General features: G+C 44.1%; 1 protein-coding gene across 2 annotated transcripts in view; it reads left to right on the plus strand.

Moving 5' to 3' along the window:
- Nucleotides 1-10739: 10739 nt before the first annotated feature.
- Nucleotides 10740-12418, plus strand: part of TMEM200A (transmembrane protein 200A) — a 61910-nt gene continuing 60231 nt past the window's right edge. For both annotated transcript variants that reach the window (XM_070419236.1, XM_070419235.1), the window contains exon 1: nt 10740-11331. The gene's annotated coding sequence lies outside the window, so the exon portion shown is untranslated. The remainder of the gene's footprint in view (nt 11332-12418) is intronic.

Genomic DNA, 12418 nt, shown 5'->3' on the forward strand with positions numbered 1-12418 from the left:
ATGTTTTTAAGGCTTATTTATATTTAAATGTTCAAATTTTAAATATATTTTTTATTAATTTCAGAGAGGAAGGGAATGGGACAGAGCTGGAAAAATCAATGATGAGAGAGAATCATTGATTGGCTGCCTCCTGCATGACCCACACTAGGGATAGAGCGCAACCCGTGCATGTGCCCTGATCGGGAATCGAACCCTTTCCTCCTGGTTCATAGGTCTACGCTCAACCACTGAGCCATGCTGACCATGCGAAATGTTCTATATTTTAATCATGTAAAATAATATGTTCATAAATGTGCCAAATTTTAAATGCCAGATTGTATTGAAGTCATCTTTTGTGCATCTTTTCAATTCAGTGAGCTTGGACAAGTTATACACTCTTTCTGAGATTCAACTTCTTCATTTATATAATGGGTATCATTACAGGGTCATTGGAAAATTTAAAGAGCTTACATGCATACATGGTATCTTACCCAGAGACTGGTACACAGAAGATAGTCAACCCTGTATTAATCCATATATGATCTGAACCTGACCCCTTGCTCAAAGCCATATATGCAGTGAAATATGGACAATCGGGCTGTATTAACAGTAGACAAATCTGTTACCAGTAGACAGGCAGTATGCATGCTCAGTGTGAAAAGGGCAACATATCATTTATCAATAATCCCTTTCATTTAAAAGATTGATAATATTTGCATAAACACTTGGCAACATAAATTGCCTTTCTCTGAGCTGCAGGGCCAAGGCCAGACAGTAGCAAAGAGTCAGGCTACCAGCTGCTATTTTTTCTCAAGTTGGCTTTCCTAGTCCCAAAGATGAGCCAAATGGTCAGCAGGCAGCTGATTAGCAGCGTTTGTCATGCTCCAGGGTGAATGGAAATGAGGCCAAGGTTCTCTCCCTTTATGGGTAGGTACATGTCTGAAAGGGAAAACAATGTGCCAAGACTGATGAGCCTGGCCCTGATCCTTCCCAAGAAACTCCAATGTGTATGACCTGTCACCAGGGCAAACATGTCAAAGATGTCACAGCTCAGCCCAAGACAATCACTACCAAGGAGACAATTCCAACAGTGAATCTTCCTGGTAGAGGACCACCCACATCTTGCGAAGTGAAGAACAGTGTACTCAATATTATTATATGATACTGGCGGCCCAGTGCACTAAATTCATGCATGGGGGCGGCTGGGGGGGCGGGGGGGGGAGTGTCCCTCAGCCCAGCCTGCACCCTCTCCAATCTGGGACCCCTCGAGGGATGTCCAACTGTCACTGGGATCGGGCCTAAATGGGCAGTTGGACATCCCTCTTACAATCCAGGACTGCTGGCTCCCAACTGCTAGCCTGCCTGCCTGCCTGATTGCCCCTAACCACTTCTGCCTGCCAGCCTGATCACCCCCTAACCACTCCCCTGCCAGCCTGATCGATGCCGAACTGCTCCCTTGCTGACCTGATTGCCCCTAACTGCCCTCCCCTGCTGGCCTGGTCACCCCCAACTGCCCTCTCCTGCAGGCCTGGTCACCTCCAACTGCCTTCCCCTGCAGTCCTGGTCCCCCCAACTACCTTCCCCTACAGGCCTGGTCCCCCCAACTGCCCTCCCCTGCTGGCCTGGTTGCCCCTAACTGCCCTCCTCTGCAGGCCTGGTCGCCCCCAACTGTCCTCCCCTGCAGGTCTTGTCCCCCAACTGCCCTCCCCTGCCGGCCTGGTCGCCCCCAACTGCCCTCCCCTGCAGGCCTGGTTCCCCTCAACTGCCCTCCCCTAGAGGCCTGGTCCCCCCAACTGCTCTCCCCTGCCAGCCTAGTTGCCCCCAACTGCCCTCCCCTGCTGGCCTGGTTGCCCTTAACTGCCCTCCTCTGCAGGCCTGGTTGCCCCTAACTGCCCTCCCCTGCAGGCCTTGTCCCCCAACTGCCCTCCTCTGCAGGCCTGGGTCCCCCCAACTGCCCTCCCCGGCTGGCCATCTTGTGTCCACATGGGGGTGGCCATCTTGTGTGTTGGAGTGATGGTCAATTTTCATATTTTTCTTTTATTTGATAGGATAGACTTAAGCAAAGAAGATATGTGTTGATTAATTAATTTATTCACTCAACCAACATTATCAAACCTGGGGTTTTGTAAACCAATATTATTAAACAGATACAGTGTATTAGATTTCTGGGTTTCAGCTATTAAAACGAAAGCTAATGTTAATACAATGGATTAAGCACTTTACATAAATTATCTCTTTAATTATCAAAAGCCACTTATGAGATATCTTTTATTATCCCTGCTTTACAGATGAGGAAAATGAGGTTCAGATTTCCAAGGCCACACACAGTGTTAGAGCTGGGAGTTGAACCCTGACTTCTCTGTGTTTAATTACTGTATAATGCTACCTTCAAGGGCTCCAACCTAGTGCATGGGATTATCTATAAGAAATTTGTATTCTAAAACAGAGAGGAGGAATATTAATTACCATTGGAGAGGGTATACAGGGTGAGTGGGAGTAATGTTTTTGAGAACTGATTTTTATTTGTGCATTTCCCATAAGTAAAATGGGCATCTCCTAGAGACTTCCATGAAGAAACATTCAGAGGAAAAATTCATTATATTTTCCTATGTGCTGCAAAGCAGTAGTCTCGTGGGAGCACATATTATACTATAGTCATTTCCTACCTGAAGCTGGAGTAATCAATCTTGCTACAGTAGATGGTATTTGGTTAAGTGCTCGAAAATGCAAGTGTATTCTTTTTTACACTGGAAAACTCATGATCTACAATGCCGGTCATTGTCAAGTTACAGTAGAACCTAAAAAGTCAGCTGTTCACATTAATAACGGGGGAGTACCTGCCACCACTGTGTCGGGGAGGTGAGGCGAGGGAGAGCACTCATGTCTCCAGAAGCCACTCAGAGACAGCAGCATTCAGAATGCTTTGGAGTCCCTGGCACATGGCAGAGCCTTGGCACGTGTTTACTGAATGAGTAAACACAGGAACCGAGAAGGCCCTCCTCACAGCAGGAAGTGAGACTTATCAGCTGTCCCCAAGTGGTACAAAAGAAGTCGGTCTATTTGACTACACGTATGAACACAGGGAGCTCAAGAAGAAAAAGAGAACAGACCCTGGTAACTTGGACTAGAAAATGCTCAGTATCTGTCCTGGGTCATGGGTTGTACCCTATTGCCAAGTTGAACATTGGGACATCCAGGTAAAGCAGTTCTGTTAGTGCCCTAAGCAGGTTATAGATGAGTCTAGAAAGGTCAAAACCACATTAGGTTGTAATAAAGAAGCTGAATATTTTGCACTTTATCTTATAATAGGCAGCCATGCAAATTTTTAGATAAGAAAATGACTTGATTAAAAATTAATATGAATAAAGGGGTATCAACTCTGGTCATGGAGCTATGTTAATGAATAAAGATATTAAGTATTTATAAGTAAAAGTCCACTCAAATTATTTCAGCACACAATTTTCCTTGTCATATATTTTTTAAAGGTTGAAAGCTATTGCTTTCTTTTTTTAAAAAAAAAAACTATTTTATTGATTTCAGAGAGGAAGAGAGGGAGAGGGAGAGGGAGAGGGAGAGGGAGAGGAAGAGGGAGAGGGAGAGGGAGAGGGAGATAGAAACATCAATGATGAGAGAGAATCATTGATTGGCTGCCTCCTGCACACCCCTGCATGTGGGGACCAAGCCTGCAACTGGGCGTATTGCCTGACCAGGAATCGAACCATGACCTCCTGGTTTATAGGTCAATGCTCAACTACTGAGCCACACTGGCTGGGCTCCTTATCATATTTTAAAACCCAAGTGTGACTCATAATTTAAGGGGTTTTTGAATTCAAACCTCTTTACTTTATGACTTTTCTTACTATAAATAAAACCCTCATCCCTGTCACTACTAACCACCAATTCTCATATTTATGATTATAAATGATCTCTAATGAAAAGGGCACCAAATACCCATTCCCTCATCAACAGTAATGCAAGGTCAAGAATAGGGCAACATAGCTGCACTTAGAATGAAGATCATTCAATAAAATAAAATATTATCTTTTTCAGAATGCAGCATTACAATGTGTCTGGATCTTCATGCTCAATTGAGTTAGAAACTAAACACTCTGAGGAGTAGACTCTTATTTTGAATGGAAGAAAGTGTCTTAGGGACAATGATGGTAGACCTTGAAAGGTGGCCGGTGCTGAAATTGTATGAGTAGAGTGAAATGGAGTCAACCTGGGAAGTCTTCAATTTACAAGATGTTTTAAATTATCAATTATATTTTTATTTTTTTAAACTTAAAAATGATTAATATAATGCACTGTACACTCAGCTACTATAGAAGAAATAGTACGATTTGATTCTATTTATTTTGTGTAGAAACACTGGTTTTGGTTGGTGCCATGAGGAGAAAAAAACAAGTATCTTAGCCAGGAACTTGGACATTATCCCACTCTCTTACCAATCAGCAAACACTATTTCTCAGTATGTATCTCTTCAATTCATCCCTCTTCCCAATGTCCTAGTTCAGTCTGTCGTATTTCCTTACCATGGCTATTACAAAAATCTAATATTTTTGCCTGCCTGCTTCTAAGTCCTCCTTCCTCCTCCATGTAACCTCTACTACATCTGCCAGAAGGGCATTTCAATGGTTCCCTAATATCTCCATTCCAAGGCCTTATGTGAGCTGGCCCCTGCCTATCTCTTTAATCTCCTTTTTAAAGCTCCTGACTTGATTCCATATTCTTGCCATACTGGCTTTATCTACACCAGCGGTTCTCAACCTGTGGGTCGCGACCCCTTTGGCGTTCCAACGACCCTTTCACGGGGGTTGCCTAAGACCATCCTGCATAACAGATATTTACATTACGATTCATAACAGTAGCAACATTACAGTTATGAAGTAGCAACGAAAATAATTTTATGGTTGGGTCACAACATGAGGAACTGTATTTAAAGGGCCAGAAGGTTGAGACCCACTGACTACACTCCTCTGAATGATCTCTCCTCTGGAAATCGCACACACACACTTCTCATCCTTGAATTCTAATCCCCATTTGCTCACATTTTTGAAGGCTTCTTGTTTTTTAAAGCCAGAATCCTCTTTCTGCATATTTTTTAAATTTCCTTTGAGCTATAGGTCCCCCAAATTTTCTGATGATGCCTACTATAATATCACCATTTTGTTCCCCTATTAGGGCACTTTTCATACTCTAATTATATGCTTATAAAAGTACCAAACTCACCAGAATAAATATGAGGAAAAGGGATCTGAATCTGTCATTTTTATATGGCTCCAACTGAATATAATATCCACTACATTATGTGAATGCTTTCTGAATTAATGAACAAACATTCTAAAACTGAAGTTCTCCTCCGATTTTTACCATAAGGCTGTTTCCTTGGGTGTGGAGGTGTGGTAAGGATGGGAAAATGCAAATACTTCCAGGGATATGTAAAAATCTCTCAATCACCCGGGGGCTTTAAATCAGCCTAATATGAGTCATGTTTTATGTGTGTTGAATGAGCACTGAACTAGGAATAGGAAGACCTGTATTCTACTCATGGCTTTACCACTCTCTTGTTATATGATCCTGAGACAGGTACTTGACTCATGTTCATAAACTACAAAATGAGGGAGCTGGAAGAAATGATATTTAACATATTATAAAGATTATTTTCCAGGAACTTTAAAAAGTGAAGATAGAACTTAGAAGAAAAGTTGACTTTCTCAAGTTCATAATGCTCATTCCCTTAGAGAACAGGTGTTTCCAGCTCAGCAGTGCAACAAGCAATGCTCCTAGTGTCAAATGCATTACATGACTATTGTAATGGAACAGATGCTCATATTTGATGTTTCTTTTGAAAAAAATGTCAATATTTCCTCATGTTCTAAAATACATGCTTGAAACAGTATTCCCAGTGTTCCTAAATAGCACATTTTAAGTTGCATTATATTATAACCAACATTATGGCTTAATTAGGGTCTATACATCAGTGTAAATAATTATTGTTTACAAAGTCAGCTATACATGTGTACAGATTTCTGTTGGTAGTAGAATTAAGGCATCCAGACATTTATACACATTTTACTATTCTAAATACCAAGTCACCTTGTTCTAATTGAATAAAAACAGATCTAACATAATTGTCAAGAAAGACCTTCTCTTTCTTTACTCCAGGTTATAATTATGGGTGTGGAGAAACACCAAACTGAAAGAAGATTTGGTGGGTTTTAAGTTTTTATTGTATTAACTAATTTAATGTAAATGTTTCATTGACTTCATTGAGCAGAAATTGGAGATTAAATTCTTTTACAATGCCTGGGAGTGTTATGGTGAGAGGGTACACCTCCTTGGTAGAGGATGTAGCATTCACACAGTGTTTGAGAGGTTTATTGAACATCTGCTATGTGTCAGGTTAAGTGCTTTACACATACTATTTTATTATTATTGAATCCTTAAAACATCATTATTAAGGATATATAATAATATTGACATTTATGAATGAGGACAATGAGGCTCAGAATGGTCAGTACAAGCTGAGGTTTTAACCTAGCTGTTTGACTCAAAGGCTATGCTCTCTCTCTTAAAAAAAAATCTATTGATTTCCAGGAGGAAGGGAGAGGGAGAGAGATAGAAACATCAATGAGAGAGAATCATTAATTGGCTGCCTCTTGCATGCCCCCCATTGGGGATTCAGCCCACAACCCTGGGCATGTGCCCTGACTGGAAACCAAACCATGACCTCCGGGTTCATAGGTCGACGCTCAACCACTAAGTCACACCAGCCTGGCAGGGCTATGCTCTCTTAACAGCACACTGCCATCCCCAAATTAAATGCAGCTAAAAAAAGGCAGCATTGGGGCTGCACCTCCAGAGGGGATGATATGAGGGGTGATATAAACAAAGCATCAGGAAAGTCACAGGCAACATGAACTGCATCCTAGTACAGCATTTCTCAAATTTTTAACAAACAGATGAATCATATGAGGATGTTGTTAATTGCAGAGCGTGATACAGTAGGTTTGGGCGAGGCCTGTGATCCTGCTATTCTAATAGTTCCCTAGTAAAGGCAATGCTGCAGAGCCAGAGACCACACTTCTAGGAATCAAGAGCTAAGGCCCAAGACTGATTCAGCACCGTGGACAGCAGAACAGGTGTTCTACCACCATCACCTTCTCTGCTATTTCATTCAAATCTCTTTAATATCTTCTGTGATATGATTATGGTGACAAAACACATAGCTAGAAATTTTTAAAATTACTTTTTGGATTGCTATCACCTTGAGTTCATGCAGGTACAAATCTGTCTAGAGAAGAGAACTGTGGCTTAGAGAGGGTGGAGGTGCCCCTCTGGTATTTTTAAAAAAGTATGCTTCCAGTGAACGTTGGGTAAAAAGAATTTAATCAACTTTATTATTGAATAAGGAAGTTGATACAGAACTCATAAAATATGTTATATTACAAGATTCAATATTATAAAATATCTACTTGAGAAGAGTAGCACTCTAACTTGTACATTTGATGAACAGAAATTAGCAACATCTCTCCTTAAAAAAATCGTTATTGTTGAAAGTATTACATATCTGCTGCTAAATCTAATAAACTATTAGTCAATTGCACATGAGAGAGAAATAATTAAAAATATGTCAAAGTGCTAGTCAAAATCAGAGTGAAACAAAAATGCCCTTAAAATTTTATTTTAAAATGTGTTTCTGTTCCCTTTTTCTTTCTCCTGAATTCCTTCCACCAAATTCTGTATTTTAAGGACAAAACCAGACAGATCATTTTCTTTGAGTGACATTGTTTTCATTTACTCCCTAGTTTGAAACAGCAACTATGGCTGCCAGCAGAGATACCTTCGGGTTTTAAGACTATCAATCTATTTCACAGCTGGAACAAAAGAATTCAGATAAGAGTCTGGCAAACAATTTAACTTGTTTTCCTTTGAAGATATTTTTTATTTTCTGGTTGAGGACCCTCTTCTCAAGTCTGGAGAAGCTATGGGCTACACTTATGGCAAAAGAAAATGGGTATAATCCCAGGTAAATTTTCTAGTAGGCCTTCCCTTAGCCTCATTGCATCATTTACTTAAGAGTACATACTGTTTTTCATTCCAATGGATATTTTCAAACTTAATTCATTAACATTTTTTACATTTATAGTGTACCAAGATAAAAATGTTGATCATATTTCAACATTTTTCTCAAATTTATTCTTGATTCCAGAGGAAGAGTCTTCTTTTTTACTATGTTAATAGGATTCAAACAAGTTTTGTGCATGTGTAACTACATGTTGAGAATCTATGTCGCAGGTAAACAGTTTTATATGTATTATTTCATTCAATTTGCACAAAGCCCTTTGAAATGGGTTCTTGTTTTTACTTAAGGGATGGGAGAAACCAGGCTGGAAGTCCCTGTTAGTAGGTAGTTGAGCCTGAATCACTGAGGGGAGTGCTCTCTTTTCTCTGTGCAGTTGTAAGATGTGCTTGTTCTGGCGGAAATTTACACATCTCAGAAGGATACACCAGAAAATATTATGTGTGAAGTGCAATGCAGCTGGATGGTGAGAGGTCTCATCCATTACTTTAAAAATGGATATGGAGCTAAATTCAGAATCTATTAGACATGGTATATTCACTGGGATTTTTTTCAGATGGAGAGATGCTGGCCTATAGCAGATATTAAATACATAATTTACCTGAGCTTGCCTTGAGCACTCCTTGGCAGGGAAGAATTTATAATTAATATCTCAAGAGCTGCTTGGTCTACTGAATTGTAGATAGTCCCCTATTTAGAGGACATGTTACCCTAGTCTTTTCTGAGATGAATAGTAATTATTTTTAAAAGAAATGTAAATAATTCCCTTTTGGTAGTCTGATGTAGTTCATCTTTCTGCTGCTTCTTCTATGCCTGAATCACTGAAATCTAAGTTTAGAAATGAGGAATCATCAATATCTGTGGCCATAGAATGTGCTAATTCTTCCTTTCATCAGTCACTCTGTGAGGAAGGCTCAGTCATTCAATGTCTAAATGGTTAGATACCCATCTTAAATTTTTCACTGCTTGTCTTAGATAAGATGCCTTGTCTAATGACCTCTAAGGTCACTATGAGCCTGTTCGTCATCCTGGGAAGCTAGTGATCCTAACCAGGAGGTGTCCACTCTCAGGAGCTTTATAGGGAAAGGTGACTTCAGGGTATTTCTTTATAAGATGTACAGGCTACAACTGGAAGAAAGGCCTGGTGGAATCACAATCCTTTGATTGGATGCTTGGACAAATGTGTAAGAAAACCTGAGAGTTCAGCAGGTGGCTGTGGGCTAAGATGTACTAGATGCAGGTGAGGTAACAATTAAACTACAGATGGTTTATAGCTGTGACTCATTTCTCCACCTCCCTCCCTTTAGTTTTTTTCTTTTTAACATTTGGATTGTGACATTTTTACTAAAAGGGCCAATTTTCCAAATGTTTCTAGTCAAGATTGTACCACAAGCAATCCATTTCTACAGTTTCTTATCTGATTCCCAAGATTTTTTTTTAATGTGGAAAGTTTTGCATGGAATTCTGCCCCACCTCTCAGTCTCACTCCCATTCCCCTCCCTCCCTCCCTCATACATTTCCCATCGCCAGAAACAAACAACTCTTAGAAATATTTTTCACATCTCTAGATTTATTTCTATTGTTTAAAATTAAATTCTAATAATAAAATAACTATATAGAAAAAAAGAGCCTAACCGATCATACATTGAAATACACAAATACACTGCACCAGAATGTTACACTTGCCTTCTGGTCCACCACCTAAAATACATTGAGGAGACACACAAGGAAGGGCACACCCCACCCCCAAGCGCTGGGAGCTGCGACTGGTGTGCTCTGACATGCTCTGTGGCGGGCTTGGAAGAGCCCTTATTCCAGTTTTACATGAAACTCTACTTGCTGAATTGACCTGCATATATACAATCATCATTTCTGTCTCTGTCCAGTCGGAGGTAACCATCATAATGGTTTACTCTGTGAATGGGGCACAGTCTCCATTCAGTGCATGTTCGGGGGTAAGAGGAGTAACTTGTATCCTTCATTGGCTTTGATGTTTGGAGTTGAACATCACCACTGTCCATCGAAGCCCTCAGCGATCCAGTTCATCCTCTTCGTCCCTGCCGCCTGTTCGGAGCCCCTTTCCGGGCCAGACCGCGGTTGATCATCGCGCGCTTCAAGGTGGGGAGGGAGGTCCACAGCGTCGCCAGGGGCCGGTTAGGCTCCGCTCGCGCAGCGCCCGCTCAGCCCGCCAGGGGGACCCCGCCCCGCCCAGGCGGCGTCTGATAAGAAAGACGGAGGGGCGTGGAGCGGAGGCGCCTGCTCCGGGAAAACCCGCATCAGCCGGGGCTCCGCTGCTGCTCGGGGAGACCGGCGGGGCCGGATCCGCGGCTCTCCGGGGCCCGGGGTCCACGGCAGAAAGGGCGCGCCCCGCGGTGGGTGTGTCCGTTTCCACCCCCTGGCCTTCCAGCCCGGAGAAGAGCTCCTGCCGGCGGGTATTTTCTTCCCAAAGACAGGTTTTTGTCTGCGGCGATCCCGGCTTTAAAAGTGCAACTTTGCGGCTGGGGCGCGGGGCTCGGGGCTGGGGGCTGGGGGTCCTGGAAGAGGAGGAGCAGACCTGGTCTGCATCCGCCAGGAGGGGGCGGGCCGCGAGAGTGGGGGAGGCCGGGCTGGGGGAGTTCCCAGGGGTCGCGGGGGGCGGCGAGATGGGCTCCCACCCGGGCGGCGGTCCGGTGGCCACGCTCCTGGAAGCCCGCCCCGCGCCCTGACCCCACCCGCCTCTTAGGCTTCGCCGGATCCATCAGGAACCCGGCAGAAAACTTTTCCCTTCCCCATCCCCGGCTCCCTTTTGTCTTTCTTGGCGGCGGCGACGCCTGAGCTGGGAGCCCCGGTCCCCGGCCCAGCGCGCCGCGCCTGGTGACCACCGAGGGCAGGAGCGCTGAGATTCCGGGCGCCCGATGGCGGCGGCCGGTGTCGCTGCGACTCGTGGGGGGCACTGGCGGGAGCCTGCCCTCCCTCCCGAGGCCGCCGCCGCCCCGCCGGTGCGGGAGTAGGGCCGTCCCCGCCCCTCGCCACGGTCCCGCACCCCTCGCCGCCGCCCCCTCGCCTGACTCATCCGCCCCCGGTGGCCGCGCGCGCCCGCTGCCCGAGCCCCCGCCGGGATGGGGAGGGAGACCGAGGCTGCCGGCGGCTGCGGAGCTTCCTGCTGATGACCCCGACCCTGCCGCCGCCTCCTGCGCTCGTCTCCGGAGGCGCCAGACGTCCCAACAGCTCCCGGAGTGAGAGCCCGGAGAGGCGGCCGGACCTCCGAGTCCCCGCGCTCCGGACAGGTGAGGGGGAAGGAGGGGTGCGAGCGGCGCGGGGAGGTGGGCGGGCGATCGCGGCAGCCAAAACGGGGGGCTTCTTCACCGCTCCCCCCTTCTCCCGCGTCAGCCTCCGGAGTTAGGGTAATCACTGTCTTCTGAAGTTTGGGAAATAAACCAAGTCCGCCATGAGTTCGGGACTCCCCAGTCCCTGGAGCGCAAGACAAGCCGCGGGAGCAGCCTCTGAGAGCGCGGAGCCTCGGCGCGCCCGGCTGGGTTTCTCCACGCTACACCCTCCTTTGTTTCCGTTCCAGTCAGCATTCCCCGGGAAGGTGTTCTCAGCGTTCATTGATAGCGGTCCTTGGCTCGAGCAAAGTGTTTTCAGGGCTTCCTAAAGCAGTATCGTATGTGGTTAGTATGTACACAGGCAAAATGGAGAGGCGAAGCAGTTATTGCCAAATTCAGCGCTACTCTTCTTCCTATAGAGTCCGTCCTTAAGAGAAAGGGCTGAGGGTTTGCGAGGTTTGCTTCATTAATCATTTTTTTTTACTATAATTAATTGTCCAAGCCAGTATTTCATACTGTGCGGTTGTGAGCTCTCTCTGTGTGTTTTCTGCCCTTAGATTTAGATTGAGGGATGTGTGTGTGTGTGTGTATGTGTGTGTAATATTTGTAATAAAAACATTTCATTGTTCAGTACCAGGCATTGGTAATGCCAGAAAGTCACATGCTTCACATCAGTGTAATTTCCTAGTTGTAGTCAACCCAGGTGCACCTTAATCTGGTGTACTTAAGAACTAAGTAAAGTATGTTGACCTCTTTCCTTGTTGTTTTTTTCTGAAGTTGTTGTGGACAACTGAATATATTGAAAACATTTCATTTACTTTGGTGGTTTGTCATTATGGTAACACTTAATATATAAAATGACATTCAGGTTATTTGGCTACTGATGCTAAAATATATTACCATTTTGTGAAAAGTAGGCTAAATTTTGAAACTTCGTAAACCTTACTTTATTTTTCTGCTACTGTCTACCCATACAGAAGCATCTGCTCGTAGTTTCATGCTTTTCAAACAGCTTAAGTGAAGAGTAAGTGTCCTTCTAAACAAATTG

Source organism: Myotis yumanensis, unplaced genomic scaffold (genome assembly GCF_028538775.1).
Source record: "Myotis yumanensis isolate MYYU_CA2020_CCGP unplaced genomic scaffold, mMyoYum1.0.hap1 SCAF_6, whole genome shotgun sequence".
Lineage (NCBI taxonomy): Eukaryota > Metazoa > Chordata > Mammalia > Chiroptera > Vespertilionidae > Myotis > Myotis yumanensis.